Source organism: Halichoerus grypus, chromosome 12 (assembly GCF_964656455.1).
Source record: "Halichoerus grypus chromosome 12, mHalGry1.hap1.1, whole genome shotgun sequence".
Classification (NCBI taxonomy): Eukaryota; Metazoa; Chordata; class Mammalia; order Carnivora; family Phocidae; genus Halichoerus; species Halichoerus grypus.
The window spans coordinates 11,343,273-11,356,749 of NC_135723.1; the positions used below are offsets into that span (position 1 = coordinate 11,343,273).

The following is a 13,477-nucleotide window of genomic DNA, read 5'->3' on the forward strand; positions in this document are numbered from 1 at the left end:
CTGTGGAAAAGTCTGGGGTGGGTGGGACACAGCACCTCCCTCTTGGAGGTCTGACCTAGAGGCGGTGTTTGCATGGTGAGAAGGCTGAGCAAAAGAGACAAAAAAGAACCCTCTACTCCCATGGCGCCCAATCCATAGAGGACCACTCTGGGTTTTGTTTAATGTGAATCTTCCTTACAGCATCCTAAGCTTATGATTAACAGTGTATCTGAAAGCCTAGAACAGTGCTCGGCTCATGGTGGGAGCTCAAGTAACACTGACTGACTACAGGAGTAAAAGAGATAGGTGCTCACCTGTAGGCAAATCTCTATGGGGAACTTGTGCAAGAGAAGGGGAAGAGTCAGAAGGGAAGATGTGGTTAAGGCAGAATAAGATGTATAGAAGGTTCTGGATCCCACCACCACTGTTTCAAAATGTCTCACAGACTGCACATTATTTTATGTGCTGCTAATTAATAAAACATCATTTTAAAAGTTCTGTATTTTATGTTTTCTTGCAGGTAGTCTCAATTCATGACATACCTGTACTTTCAGTCTGTCAATTGTTGACCAGGTGAATTGCTAATCACTGCCTGAACAAGCCTTAGTGAGACACAGAAAACAGAAAAGTCAATATTACCTTTCTTACTCCATCTGTCAACCCCCTTCAGTCACCATGATAACAACAGATCTACAGAAGCAGAGGAGGATGGAGCCAATGGCCAAGGCCACAGACACACCACAGCTATGAGCCGGACCACATGGACCTTCTGAACTAGGACTGAAGGTGAGCGGTGGCTCCTTAATCTGAGAGTAACTGTAACAACGTCCTCTCACACTTCTCCTTCGCCTTGTATTTATTAACACACTTCATGTATGTGTTAGTGCCATTGCTTCCCCGCCTGGATCCCCTCAACCGCCCAGGGCTCCCACCTCCCTGCCGGGAGTATTGGCTGCTAATTCTCTGGAGCTGATGGGAATGTCTGGCCTGCAAGCTCACGCCTCTCTCTCCCTCCCTGTCATCAGAATATGTCGGATCCACAGGGATTCTCCCTCTTGCTCCCGTTCTTCCTGCTTTTATCTCACTTTTCCATCTACCCTTTTCCTGAATTATGATCGTTCAACATGGAAAGGGGCAGCGATTATAGCTGTGTGTTAAAATCTTGTGGGACGCTGTTTCCAGTCCAGGTGCCCAGACCCCACCCAGAGCTCTTGGATCAGCATCTCCTTCTGCTGGTTCTTATGTAGTGAGCTTTGCCTCAGTCTGGGCTTGTTCACCTGGCATCCACTGTCCTGGGCATCAGAGTGCTCTCATCTGCCACTTCCAGCTGGGTGACTTGGGTGGAGGTACTTAATCTCCCTATGCTTCCATTTTCCCATGTATAAAACAGATGCCAACAAACAAACAAACAAAAAAACCAGATGCCCCCCACCTAACAATATGGTTCTAAGGATTAAAGCAGGTAATCATGAAAGCATGGTATCTGGATATAAAGTTTGTTAGGAAAGATTTACTCACTTATGAGAGAAACTAGATTGCAATGGTTTAAATAAGATGAGAGTTTATTTCTATCCCAAGGCCTAGGAGGTACACTAATCAAAGCTTGAAAGGCAGACCTGTGAGGTCATCAATGAGCTGGACTCTTTCCAACTCTCCAATCTGGCTTTCCCAAGGCTACCTCTTGGTCCAAAATGGCTTCTGGAGCTCCAGCAATCACATCCATGTTCCAAAAAGGAATATGGCGAAGAAAAAATAAGTCCCTCCTTGTTAAAGAAACTTTCTAGTGTTCCTGCAAAACTCTGCCACTTATACTGCAGAGGGCAAAACTTACTCATATAGAGGCATCGAGCTGTAAGGAAGCTGAGAAATGTCTTTCACTCTAAGAAGCAATGGGTGTTCTGTTACTAAGAAACAATGGATAATGGATGGCCACACACAGTGCCCACCACAGAAAAGGAGCTTTGAAGTCAGCCTTCTTGGATTCAAATCCCAGCCTCACCAGCTACTAGCTTTGGGCGAGTTACTCAGCCTCTCTGTGCCTCAGTTTCCTTATCTGTAAAGTGGTGATAATAACATTACATACCATAGCAGGTTATTACAGTGAAGTATACTTCAACATAGAGCAGAGCATCTGCCACACAGTGGGTGCTCAGGAAGTACAAGGGAACTATGATCAGTTTCCACTTCCTCCTCAATTCTGCGCCACACCCTTTGCTAATATCTGAGCAGTCAAAGAACAAAATCAGATTGGCCCAAAACTGTCTCTCCCCTGCTTGATTCCAGTGTTAGGATCCTCTCCTTGGCCCTGAAGTCCTTCCATTTGAGTCACTTTGCTGATTTGTGCCATGATGATGAAACATGGCTTCCAGAAGGCCACGCTCTCTTAAGTCCCTGCAAGGACCTCAACCTCTCCAGCTAAAGAATACCTAAGTCGCAAACTGCTTGCTAACTAAATGCATGGCGCCTGGCTTGCAGAGGACCAGGAGACTTGCTTTGCTTGCTGTGCAAACCCTAGAGGTCACCATTAGGACAGGAAGGTGGTAGAGTGGGTTAGCTTGTTCATGGTGTTTCTCTCGTGAGGGCCGGCCGTGCGTACTGATGTACACCAAACATGCAGGGGCCGCATTCGAGCCCGAAGCGGGCCAAGCTCCGTAGCTCTGGCCCACAGCACTGCACCTGTCCCAGACAGTGGTGTCGAGTCCACACGAAGGAGCCCTCACACCTGCTGCAGGTGGATGGTGGGACTCACGAGTGGAAGGGAGAGCCCGTCAGGCTGGCTCTGGCTGGGTTCTGTGTGGGAAAATATTCCCAGTTTCTTTCTCTAACCGTAAACTGAGCACAGCAGAAGTTTTCCCTGAGGAGGCCCTTGCATTTGGGGCCCAGAGCTTCAGTTTAGGGCATGGCTCAGCCCATGGCTGGTCACGACACATTTGGTGCGGCTCACCACGTCTTGCTGTCTTTCATCTGTGAAAAGAGAATAACAGTACATTCTGTCACTTGGCCTGGCATTTGTTTCAGAGACAAAAGCTGAAAAGTAGGAGAGAAACCTTGGGAGAGAGCCTTATATGCGGTTTTCAGAAAATTGCACTCTGGGTTTTATTGGGTTAGCGACTTATCAACCACAGGTGATCCGTGACAGTGTATTACTTCCTGCCTCTGTGACAAGGATCTCAAGCTCAGGAAAACTAACAAAGGAGACCTCTGGCGTCTTCCGGACTTTTAATCTTGCCGTTCATACTGGGAAGAGGTGCACCATCCACCAGACGCCCCAATGTTAAAAATGAGGATAACTAAGGACATGTGTTCTATGTTGAGTGGGAAGTATGCGGCAAACCACACGTGTGTCTGTATATTTCTGAATGAGGATATTAATAGCACGGGGAAACTAATCAATAATGTGATCTTTACCTAAAAAAAAGTTTGGAATATTGTTGGCACACATCCCCTGAGAGCACTAAGGAAAGGAAGGAATCCAGTGTGGGGTATTTGATTCGCATGAGAGAGTTTTCTTAAATCTACCTGTCTGGATTGATGGAGAAAATCCCATGAAGATCCCAAGGGACTCTGTACATAAAGCACTTTGTAAACTGTGAAGCCCTATGTAGATGCTGAAGTTCACCCTTGGCTAGAGAGGATTTTACAAAGGAGGCGACACAGGTGGTGAGTGATGAAGAGCCTTACAGGTGTGTGTGTGGGGGGGCATGGGTGCCGCTGGGAGGCAGGTAGAGCATGGGCAGGAGAGATGGGGGCTCTCCTTACATCCGACTTGAGAAGTTGGTCTCCATTTTCCACACATGAGAATATCGGGGAGCCAAAGTGAGCAGCTTGTCAAAAGATGTGGTTAGTGGGACACCAGGCCTATGGCTCCTTCCCCTTGGCCTGTGAGGAAGTTTCAAGCTCCCAGTCAGACAGAGCCCGAGGTCAACCAGCTCCGGGCCTAAAAACTCGATTTTCTACCTTCTGCTTGGCTCTGGCAGAGGGGGTGTAAAGAAGGTTTTTTTGGGAGAAAAGATCCTGGAGCTTTCTGCTCAAGGCTTTGGAAGCACGCACCGAGGCCTGGAGGCCAGCAGGCCAGACCGATGCCTGAGGACCCGGAGGGCCTATTTCCCGCCTGATTGCTAAAAAGAACTCAGAGAAGCAAGAGGATGCAAAGCAGCAAGATACCATTAAAACAAGGGCAGAAATAAGGCAAAGCGAAGCTACAGAGAGCAAGAGGAATCCGGAAGGGAGGGTGTCGGACAAAATGCCTCCTGTAATTTCCTATACCTTTGCTAGAATGGGCCATACACCTGGGTCTACCCTGTGTGATCAGGGAAGCAAAACCAGTCGCAGGACCGGGGGCATCCGTGGGTGACAAAAGCAGCAGCGAGAAGATTCATTGTCAGGCTGGTGGCAAAGCTAGAGCCAGACGACAGGGCTGGTTTCTCTAGAAAGCCACGAGGGCGGGGCGCCTGGGCGGCTCAGTTGGTTAAGCAGCTGCCTTCGGCTCAGCTCATGATCCCAGGGTCCTGGGATCGAGCCCCGCATCGGGCTCCCTGCTCGGCGGGGAGCCTGCTTCTCCCTCTCCCTCCGCCTGCCTCTCTGCCTACTTGTTCTATCTCTCTGTCAAATAAATAAATAAAATCTTTAAAAAAAAAAAAAGAAAGAAAGAAAGCCACGAGGGTCCGACCGAGTCCTTATCTCCGCCGCAGCTTCCGGGAAGGCGGCCCAGGGGCCAGGCTCGGGATACCTGGCGGGCGGCCCAGGGTGGGGGTGGGGGGCGGCGGGGCCTCGGAGGCGGACGCAGTACGCGCCCCCCTCCCCCCCCCCCCCCGACCCGGCCGGGCAGTTCCACCGCCCACAGCCGCCCGGGAGCGCGCGGCCGGACCCAGCCGCCGGGTGGGGGGTGGGGGGGGGGATCGCAGCGCCCCCGGGGAGGCCTTCCCGGCAGCGCCCGCCCGGGCAGCCCCGCTCGCGGCCCCGCGGGAGCCTTCCCGGCCCTGCTCGCGGCGGCTGCGTCCTCGCGGCCCGGAGCCAGCGCGCGGGCCCGGCGGCGGCCACTCCGGGGCGGTCGGTGTGCGCGCGGCCGCTGTGCGGGGGTGTGTGGGGGGGTGGCTGGGGCTCGCCCGGGACCGGAGCCGCGGAAGCGGAGCCCACCCCAACGCCGAGGCCCACCGACCGGAGCTGCGGGGGCTCCGCACCTGCAATTAGAAAAAGACGCCTCGGCTGCCCGCCTTTAAGTCCCTGCTGGAAGCTCACTGAATGCCTCGCTGCGATTGAAGGTGGCGGGGAAGGAGGAGGAAATGCTTCCCTTGCGCTCTCCTCTCCCTTTGTGTTTTCCAGTCACCACCCTCCTGCCCCGGAAGGTGCGCGCGCACGCACGCCACCGCTCTTGATAGGTGAAGTGGCAATAGCGCCCCTTAGAAGCAGCCTGGGTAGAAGGGTCCACAGAGGGCGCCCCCAAGAGGGTTCAAACGCTGCGTCTGGGGCCCCGGGGGGAAGCCCATTGCGCGTTTCCCAAGGAGCTTCTCAGCTTCCTCGGCCACTGCCAAAAGCGCTCAGACCCAGCCCAGCCCGGGGCTTTCACAAACAAGCCCCGTCATCCTTTAGGGCAACGTTCTCTCCTGGTCCTTGAGCCTGCGTCAGGAGTCAGGAGGGGGCCTGTAGGTTCTGGGAGCGTGATGCAGATTGCAGGGGTGAAACCCTGTGCTCGGTGGGAGGCACAGGCCAGTAGGGAGCGGAGAGCCAGCAGCCGCTGGGTCAGGGACTCTCATTCTCTTGCTCTCGGGGCCATGCTGGGCCATTGACAGATCCGTGCTGCAGGTGGTGGGTTTCTGAGTCCCCGCCTTCAGCCCTGTGTGGGAGGGACCTGCCAGGGCTTTGGGCCCCCTCAGGAGCACTCTCGAGTCAAATTGAGGCAGGGAGATCCTGTATGTGTCCTTCTGTGTAATATGGATGTCCCAGCTGACTAAATCTTCAGCCAAAGCGAAAGCTGAAGATTTGGGAGAAGAGTTCATTTGCATTCAGCAGGTGGAGATTTAGGACTTGGTAGGTATCCTAGCGCTGCTGCTTCTCAGGCCAAAGGGGATTCAATCCTCCTGGCATCCCGTGTGTGCGTGTGTGCGCGCGCGTGTGCGCAGCAATGCTGCCCCCAGCGCCTTGGGGGCAGGACTTAGGAACGAGAGGACCAGGAGAGAAGTGAAGATGAAGGAAGGATAGCTGGGCATCTGTCTCCTGGTGTCATGTAGAAATCTCTAACACTATAAACTCAGATTTCATTTGGTGTCCTCATTCCCCAAAGGCTCATCTTTCCCTCTGACCCCCGGTCCCTGTCCCCAGTCCAGTAATCCAATCACCAGGTCTGGCTGAGTTTACTGCTCTCAATCTCACCTGCGCCCACTCTCACCTCCACCTGGTTGGTGTCCCCTCCCTCAATCTTACCCTAAGCCACATTCAGTTGTCTTTAACACTGACTCTATAGAAAAGAGCTTCCATGTTGCCACTTACCAAGCGGGTAAAGTCTAAAGCCCTCACAGGCCTTGCAGGCCGCAGAAGGAGGGTCGGCCCATCTCTGCTTCTGGCTTCTGGGCCACCTTCATTTCTCACCCTCTTACCTCTGAATCTGCACGCACAGTTGGTTCTGCCTGAATAATCTTATTTGGCGATTTCAAATTCATTCTCTGGGTCTCCACTCAGATATCTACTTCCTCTAGGAGGCCCTTCCTAATCTCCCAACTACCAATTTGCTGACTCTCTTCCCTGTTCCTTTGGCATCCTCAACGGCTGCTTGTAATTGCATGCGCACTTGGCAGTCATGCCTAAGCTCTGGGAGGGCAGGGACCAGGCTTCTATTGTTCTGGGGGATTTCTAGAACCTAATACAGGACTAAATACATAGCAGATGCTTTCTAAGTGTGTCCTGAGTGATTGAGGAAGAGGATTAAATGCAGCATTCGATCACCCTTCTGGCGATCGGGTGCCATTTGAAGTACTAGACCCAGCAGCGGCAGGATGTGTTAGTCAGCTTTCTCCAGAAAACCGGGATCAGTAGGAGATATATAGGAAAGGGGGGGACAGAGAGGGAAAAGCAGAGGGAGAGACTGAGATTTATTGTAAGAAATTACTCGTCCGTGATTGTGGAGGCCACCACGTCCGATTTCTGCTGGAGACCCAAGGGTGAGGCTGCTGCTTAAGTCTGAAGGCAGCCTGCAGGCAGAATTCCCTCTTCCTCTGGGACTTCAGTCTCTCTCCTCTGAAGACCCTCAACTGGCTAGATGAGGCCCCCTCCCATAACGGCAGGTAATCCGCTTTACTCAAAATCTCTTGATGTCAGTGCTAACCACGTCTATAAAACACGTTCATGGCAACATCCAGATTGGTCTGGATAGCAGAGCCCAGCCAAGTTGCCACATAGAAGGAAGCATCACGTGGGTGACCTAGTCCGTCTATTTCACACTGATGCGGCTGATGCGGTGCCCACCCCGCACGGTTGTGGTGAAAACCAGGGGAGTCACATCTGATAAAAGGCCGTGATGTTGCTGGGCTCCCAGTAGGCAAGGGTCTCCCCTTCTCCCCTCCCTCTCATTCCAAGCATGCTTTGCCCCAGAGGCAGGGCCACATGGAAGGAAGGTGAGATTCTAAGGGCCAGACATTTTCTGCTGCCTCCACACCAGTCTCCGTGAAGGGGAATGCTCCTGAGAAGGACACTCTTTTCCTTGTTCCTACAGGCAGACTGAGTGGGGCTCCTTCATTCTCTTTCCATCCCTGTGGAAAAGGGGATTGAAGGGATGACAATTGCTGAGGTCAGAGTTGCATATGGCCTCCCGCGGGGAAGGAAGGGTAAATGAAACCTAGCTTGGCACCTAGTAGATTCTGTGGTCCCTGTCAAGGCTCTGGTTCCGCACAGGCTCTGGAATCACAGAAGGACAGAACATGAGATTTTGTTTCCATGGAGGGCCCCCGAGCAACTTCTCTTTGTCCACATGCATTACCACTGTATGTGTATACATGCCACTGTCCATTTGGCTTTTGTTTTATTTCCTTGAAATAGTCAGAGATAATTTTGTGTGATTAGAAAAAATGCTTCAATGCAAGACCCATAGACCTCCTTCTATTTTAAGCAAAATTAGCTCTCTCTCTCTCTTTTTTATAAAAAGGGAAGAAAAAATATTGCCCATCATGTGTGTGGCCTGAACACAACCCTCAGAACATCTTAAAGGTTATCTGTCAAGGTTTTTAAAAAGAAATATATTATTCTTAATTATTCTTATCTTCTTATTATATAATAGTTTGTGGATTTATTTTTTAACCTGTAATCTTACGCCAGAAGAGGCCACTTAGGCTTGTTTTTATTTGTAGACTGAAACAAAAACAAAATATATGGGACGATGTTTACTATTGAAGATTTTATTCTCTCTTACTTTCCCTTCCAACTTGAAAAGGAGTTTTGTGCTACGGATCGACGTTTGGCCCTGGGTCAGCGGCGCTCCCTTCAGACCAGCGGGGACTGCCTGAGAGACTTCTGGGCCAAGCAGGCGGTCATATATTTCTTCCTTAATCCTGTGTGCGTGGGCGAAGCATCAGGCAAAGGTATAAATAAAATGTTCTGACTCTACATATGGTATTTTGGGTTTAAAAATCCTTCATAAACTTTTTCCATCCCTATCAGCAGTTTTATTCATTATGGGACATCCAGCAAGTCTCCTCTGGGGATTATTTGAGAAGCAGCGAAGTCTTCTTGTGAGAAGAGCATGTTTGCCGTAGACTTTGTGCAAAGATTGAGTGCCTGTGGGAGTCATCCCTGTATCGCCTATTGAAAATTTTCAGTGGGGTTTCCCCGATTGTTGACTTCCGTGTTCTCAGGGGCATAGAACCCTCAGTAGTGTAGCTTATCATGATGGAAAAATGCTTTCCCATATCCCTTCAGCGTACCAGGATCATGTGCAGGGGCTAGTGGATGGATTTTCTCCTTCCTGTCTGTATTCAGCTTGTGTTTTTACTAACCGGGGCAGGAGGGGGGGTTCCAGAGTGGGAAATCAGACTAAAGGTATTTCAAAAATGTAAAACTGTGTCATGCTCATTTGGCCCCTGCAAATTGAAGTTAGGTAGGAGACTGGGATTTGGCTAGGTTGGGGGAAAAAGTATACCTTGCATCACAAAGAGCCGGCAGATGGGTGTGTCCTGGATGGCAACAGATCTAGACACATCTTACTGGGTGGCCTCACTCACGGGAACAGAGAGAAAGCTCCCATACTTGCTAAGTGGCCCCAGAAACAGACACTGTGGCTGAGGTTGGCAAAAGCTGCCGGTGTGCTGGGGACGTACCCCGCTCTCCTCGGCAGTGAACTCTGCCTGGCACATCATAATTGGGTGTTGATGAATTTTCTGGACAAGTCGAGAGGGGCAAGCACCAGACCAGATGGTGCCACACTCTCTTCTCTGGCATCTCCCACGTCGAATCATCGTCACGTCTCTCTTGTTCTACCTGCCCATTGCCATTCACATCTGTTCTCTGCCTTGGATCATTCACTGTCACTCCAGAGGGTGTCTTCCATGGCTCCAGACCACATTCAGTACCCTCAGAGGAGGATGTGCCTTGTAGCTAGTGAACACAGACAGGCTTCAGCTTCAGCGCCTTGCCCTTGCCGAGAGACAGAGGAGCCCTAACAATGTGTTAATACATATATACATATGTGTATTAAAATATTATATATACATATTAAATGTATTAAAAATATGATATATTTAACCATAATTGGTTAAAACTGTTTTCTCTTTCCATCCCAGATTCCCCCACCTCCACTGTTGGAGTGTTAGCATAGTCATGGGCAATTGGGGGGCTCTAGCTAAAGGGAAGTCGAGCTGGGAATACATTTGGTTCGGGTTTCATAGAGGATGCTCCTGTGGGTGGCATCTGTTTCTGAATGCAGCGAGGTTATTGCAAGCCATCCTGGTGTAGGAATGACTTCTAGGAATATTCCTTTGGCCCACTGCACCAATGCACCCAGTTCTGTCTGCGACTCCAAGCAGAAGGCCAGCACTCACGTCATGACGGGCATGTCCTATGGTGTCCAACACCACAGGACTCAATGAGAAGCAAAGTTTGAAATGTACAAAGCAGGAGCTAGTCTGTGGAAGAGTCTTCCAAATGTCAGATGTATAAAATTGTAAACAGAAGATTTTGTTTTCAACAACAACTAATCACAACAGAAGTCCTCTCCTTTGGGGAGTATAGTAGGTCATGCTGTGTATTTGATTATAAAGGTACCATACTTTCTCTCTCTCTCTCTCTCGAATTCTACAAAATAAATTTATTGGAATTTCCAGGTTTTCAACCTGTGTTTGTGGTGTTTATTACCATTCTAAATTTTTTCTTTAGTTTTGGTTTATTTTCTCATTCTAAATACATTTTTGCATTTCTACCTAATTATTTAAATTCTTTTGTTTAATGGGAGCTCTCCAAACTCTATAATCTTCAGCCACATCCAAAATCTGGGTAGGCCACTGACTGTCCTCCAGACTGTAGTTAAGCTGGTCTTCTTCTTTTTTTTTTTTTTTTCCTCCTTTTTTCTTTTAGAGAGAGAGAGGGTGCCAGCAGGGGAGGGGCAGAGGGACAGGAAGAGAGAATCTTTATTTTTTTATTTTTTTATTATTTTTTATTATTTTTTATTTATTTTTTTATGTTTTTTTTTTTTAGATTTTTATTTATTTATTTGAGAGAGAGAGAATGAGAGAGAGCACATGAGAGGGGGAGGGGCAGAGGGAGAAGCAGACTCCCCGCCGAGCAGGGAGCCCGATGCGGGACTCGATCCTGGGACTCCAGGATCATGACCTGAGCCGAAGGCAGTCGCTTAACCAACTGAGCCACCCAGGCGCCCTATTTTTTTATTTTTTTAAAGATTTTATTTATTTGACAGAGAAAGACACAGCGAGAGAGGGAACACAAGCAGGGGGAGTGAGAGAGGGAGAAGCAGGCTTCCCGCGGAGCAGGGACCCTGATGCGGGGCTCGATTCCAGGACCCTGGGATCATGACCTGAGCCTAACGAAGGCAGACGCTTAACAACTGAGCCACCCAGGCGCCCCGGAAGAGAGAATCTTAAGCAGGCTCCACACCCAGCTCGGAGCCAGAAGCAGGGCTCGATCTTACATGACCCTGAGATCATGACCTGAGTAGAAATCACGAGCTGGACACGCTGATGGAGCCACCCAGGCGCCCCTAAGCTGGTCTTCTTAAAGCCGAAGTCTGGCCAGGTGACATTTCCCTAATTTGATGATTTTCACATTTTCCTAAACTGGCACACACTGCCCTATCCTCTGCCCTTATGCCTCACCCATTCTGGACACCAGAGATACCGCACGCCCCTGGCTCCTGGACACACCGCCTCATTAGTTTCTTTGACCACATGGTTTCCTCTAATCACAATGACTACTTCAGCACTTGTTTGATAAACTTCTACTGGTCCTTCAAAATGCAGGCAGGCAGAAAATCAGGAAGGTGAGTGGGAAACCTGGCAGGACTAGAGCTGGGGTAGGATGGCCTGACGGGCTCTCGGTGTCCATACAGGCTTTTGGGAGCTGGCCTTGGTAAGCTTGGGAGCCGGGCACAGTGGGCAGCAGGAAGCATGCTACTTGTCCTTGTGGCTGGCTCCTGGCTTGGCACCAAGCTGGTGCCGAACCCAGGGTGTGAGAGGAGCCCATGCAGCATCCTACCCCGTAAAGGGCAGCAGCAGGAAGGACTGTGCCTTTCCTCCCTTTTCTGATCTTCTGGTTTGTCCTTAGTCTGTGTCCCACGGCATTCTCTCTGGTCTGAATATGGGGCAGGTTCAGCTCCCCTCCCTGCCACCTTCACCCTCCTGCGCATGCTGCCTGAGATTCCTGCTTTGCTCCTTCTTTCAAGGCCAGAGCTCTGGGAATACCCTGGAGAGAGTCATTCATTCCCCCCCCTCCTTTTCTTCATTTATCAAGGTCACTCACTACTTTACCCATTCTTCATTAGCCTGCCAGGAAAATGGTATCTATAAATAGCCTTCGTCTTATATCTGTGACTAAATGGTCCAACCACATGTGGCAAAACAGAGCAAGAGGGGCAGTCTTAGATGTTCTCTGATTTCAAGGGCTAGTGTTATTAGCAGCAACATTTATGATAATAAAGCAAAGCCGATTATTGTTTACTACATTCACTGAAAGCCTTTTTAGGCAAGCACTTCTTCATTATCTAGTGTGTGCTTTAATTAGGCACAGCATGGTTATACCAAATTAAGCCAGAGTTTTATTGACATTAACAGATGATTTTTTTTGCCCTTTATTTCCTTTCCTATAGTCTGTCTGAGTGTATTGTCCAGCTTTCCCTTTAGTTTAAGGATTTACAGGTAAGGAAGATCATGCCAAGTTGCAATCCACCCCTCCCTGCACCCTTTAGAATGCACACTATGTATCAAGAAGGGCTACAGGGAGATTCTGAGAAACTTCTAGGCCAACAACAGCAAACATTAAATCTATCATTCTTTAAGCACGCTCTCGGACAATTTTTTTAAAGATTTTATTTATTTGCGAGCGAGAGAGAACAGAGGGAGACTGAGAGGGAGAAGCAGACTCCCCGCTGAGAAAGAGCCCGATGTAGGGCTCAATCCCAGGACTCTGAGATCATGGCCTGAGCTGAAGGCAGACACTTAACTGACTGAGCCACCAGGTGCCCCAGCTCTTGGACAATTTTGTAAAACTCTTCTGTGATTAGCTATTTGGGGGGGGTGGGGAATGACAACAGTTTCCTTTGCATCTTCAAGTTTATGCACTTTATTTCTTCTTCTGGATGTTCAAATGGTCAGTATGACTCCCCTCCCTCCCAAGTCTCTCTGCCTGGAGAGGGCAAAAAAAATGCTGCAACCTCCCCTAAATCTCCAGGGCTGTGAATCTGCATAGATAAATCTGCTCTCAAATTTGCAGTCTCCAATATTACTTCATTTGGATAAGCTGGGAGAGGAGTTCTAAGGACATATCCTGGTATGCACCTGTCTTCAAAGAAAGCAGTTCACTATTGTTGTGTCAACTTGACCATGGCGGGTGAATCAGGTAGGAGTGCCGTCTCCTGGCTTCTCTTTCTCCAGGTTTGGAGCTTGACAAATAAGAACAGGTTGGAAGTGGGACCCCCTGAAGTGTACCGTGCTCAGTCAGGGCTGAGAAGTCCCTGGGACTTGCAGGCCTACCAGGTGACTGGGGCTTTGGAGCCACTGGGGCACTGACATGAGATAGACGACCATTTCCCAAATATGGCATTGCCCAGTTGGACTTGATACCAAATGTCAAATACCAGAGAATCATAATAACCCAGACAGTCATCAAGAGTGAGATGCTTTCAAGGACACTTACTGTTGTTCCAACCAAACTACGGTCCAGTTTTCAGCTCCACAGAATGCTGATCTTGCTGTCCTCTCTTGTAAGGGTTACAGTAGGATCAAGAACACAGGCTGGGAGTAGAAGATAAATGACAACTCACCACGCCTTCTAGAGAATACAGAAAGGA

At 49.5% G+C, this 13,477-nt stretch overlaps 2 long non-coding RNA genes across 5 annotated transcripts in view; one reads left to right on the forward strand and one right to left on the reverse strand.

Annotated features, from left to right (window-relative positions):
• The window catches only part of LOC144379716 (uncharacterized), a 131,804-nt gene that overhangs the window by 8,236 nt on the left and 110,091 nt on the right, over nt 1-13,477 (forward strand). The window lies entirely within an intron of this gene.
• Nucleotides 1,519-13,477, reverse strand: part of LOC118522846 (uncharacterized) — a 161,288-nt gene continuing 149,329 nt past the window's right edge. For 2 of the 4 annotated variants that reach the window (XR_004910814.2, XR_013443060.1), the window contains 2 exons: nt 13,324-13,458; nt 1,519-2,943 (listed from right to left, as the gene is read on the reverse strand). This is a non-coding gene — a long non-coding RNA (uncharacterized LOC118522846). Of the gene's footprint in view, nt 2,944-8,242; nt 9,559-12,524; nt 13,070-13,323; nt 13,459-13,477 lie in introns of those variants that run through there. The other 2 variants (XR_013443058.1, XR_013443059.1) reach the window with 2 other exon arrangements.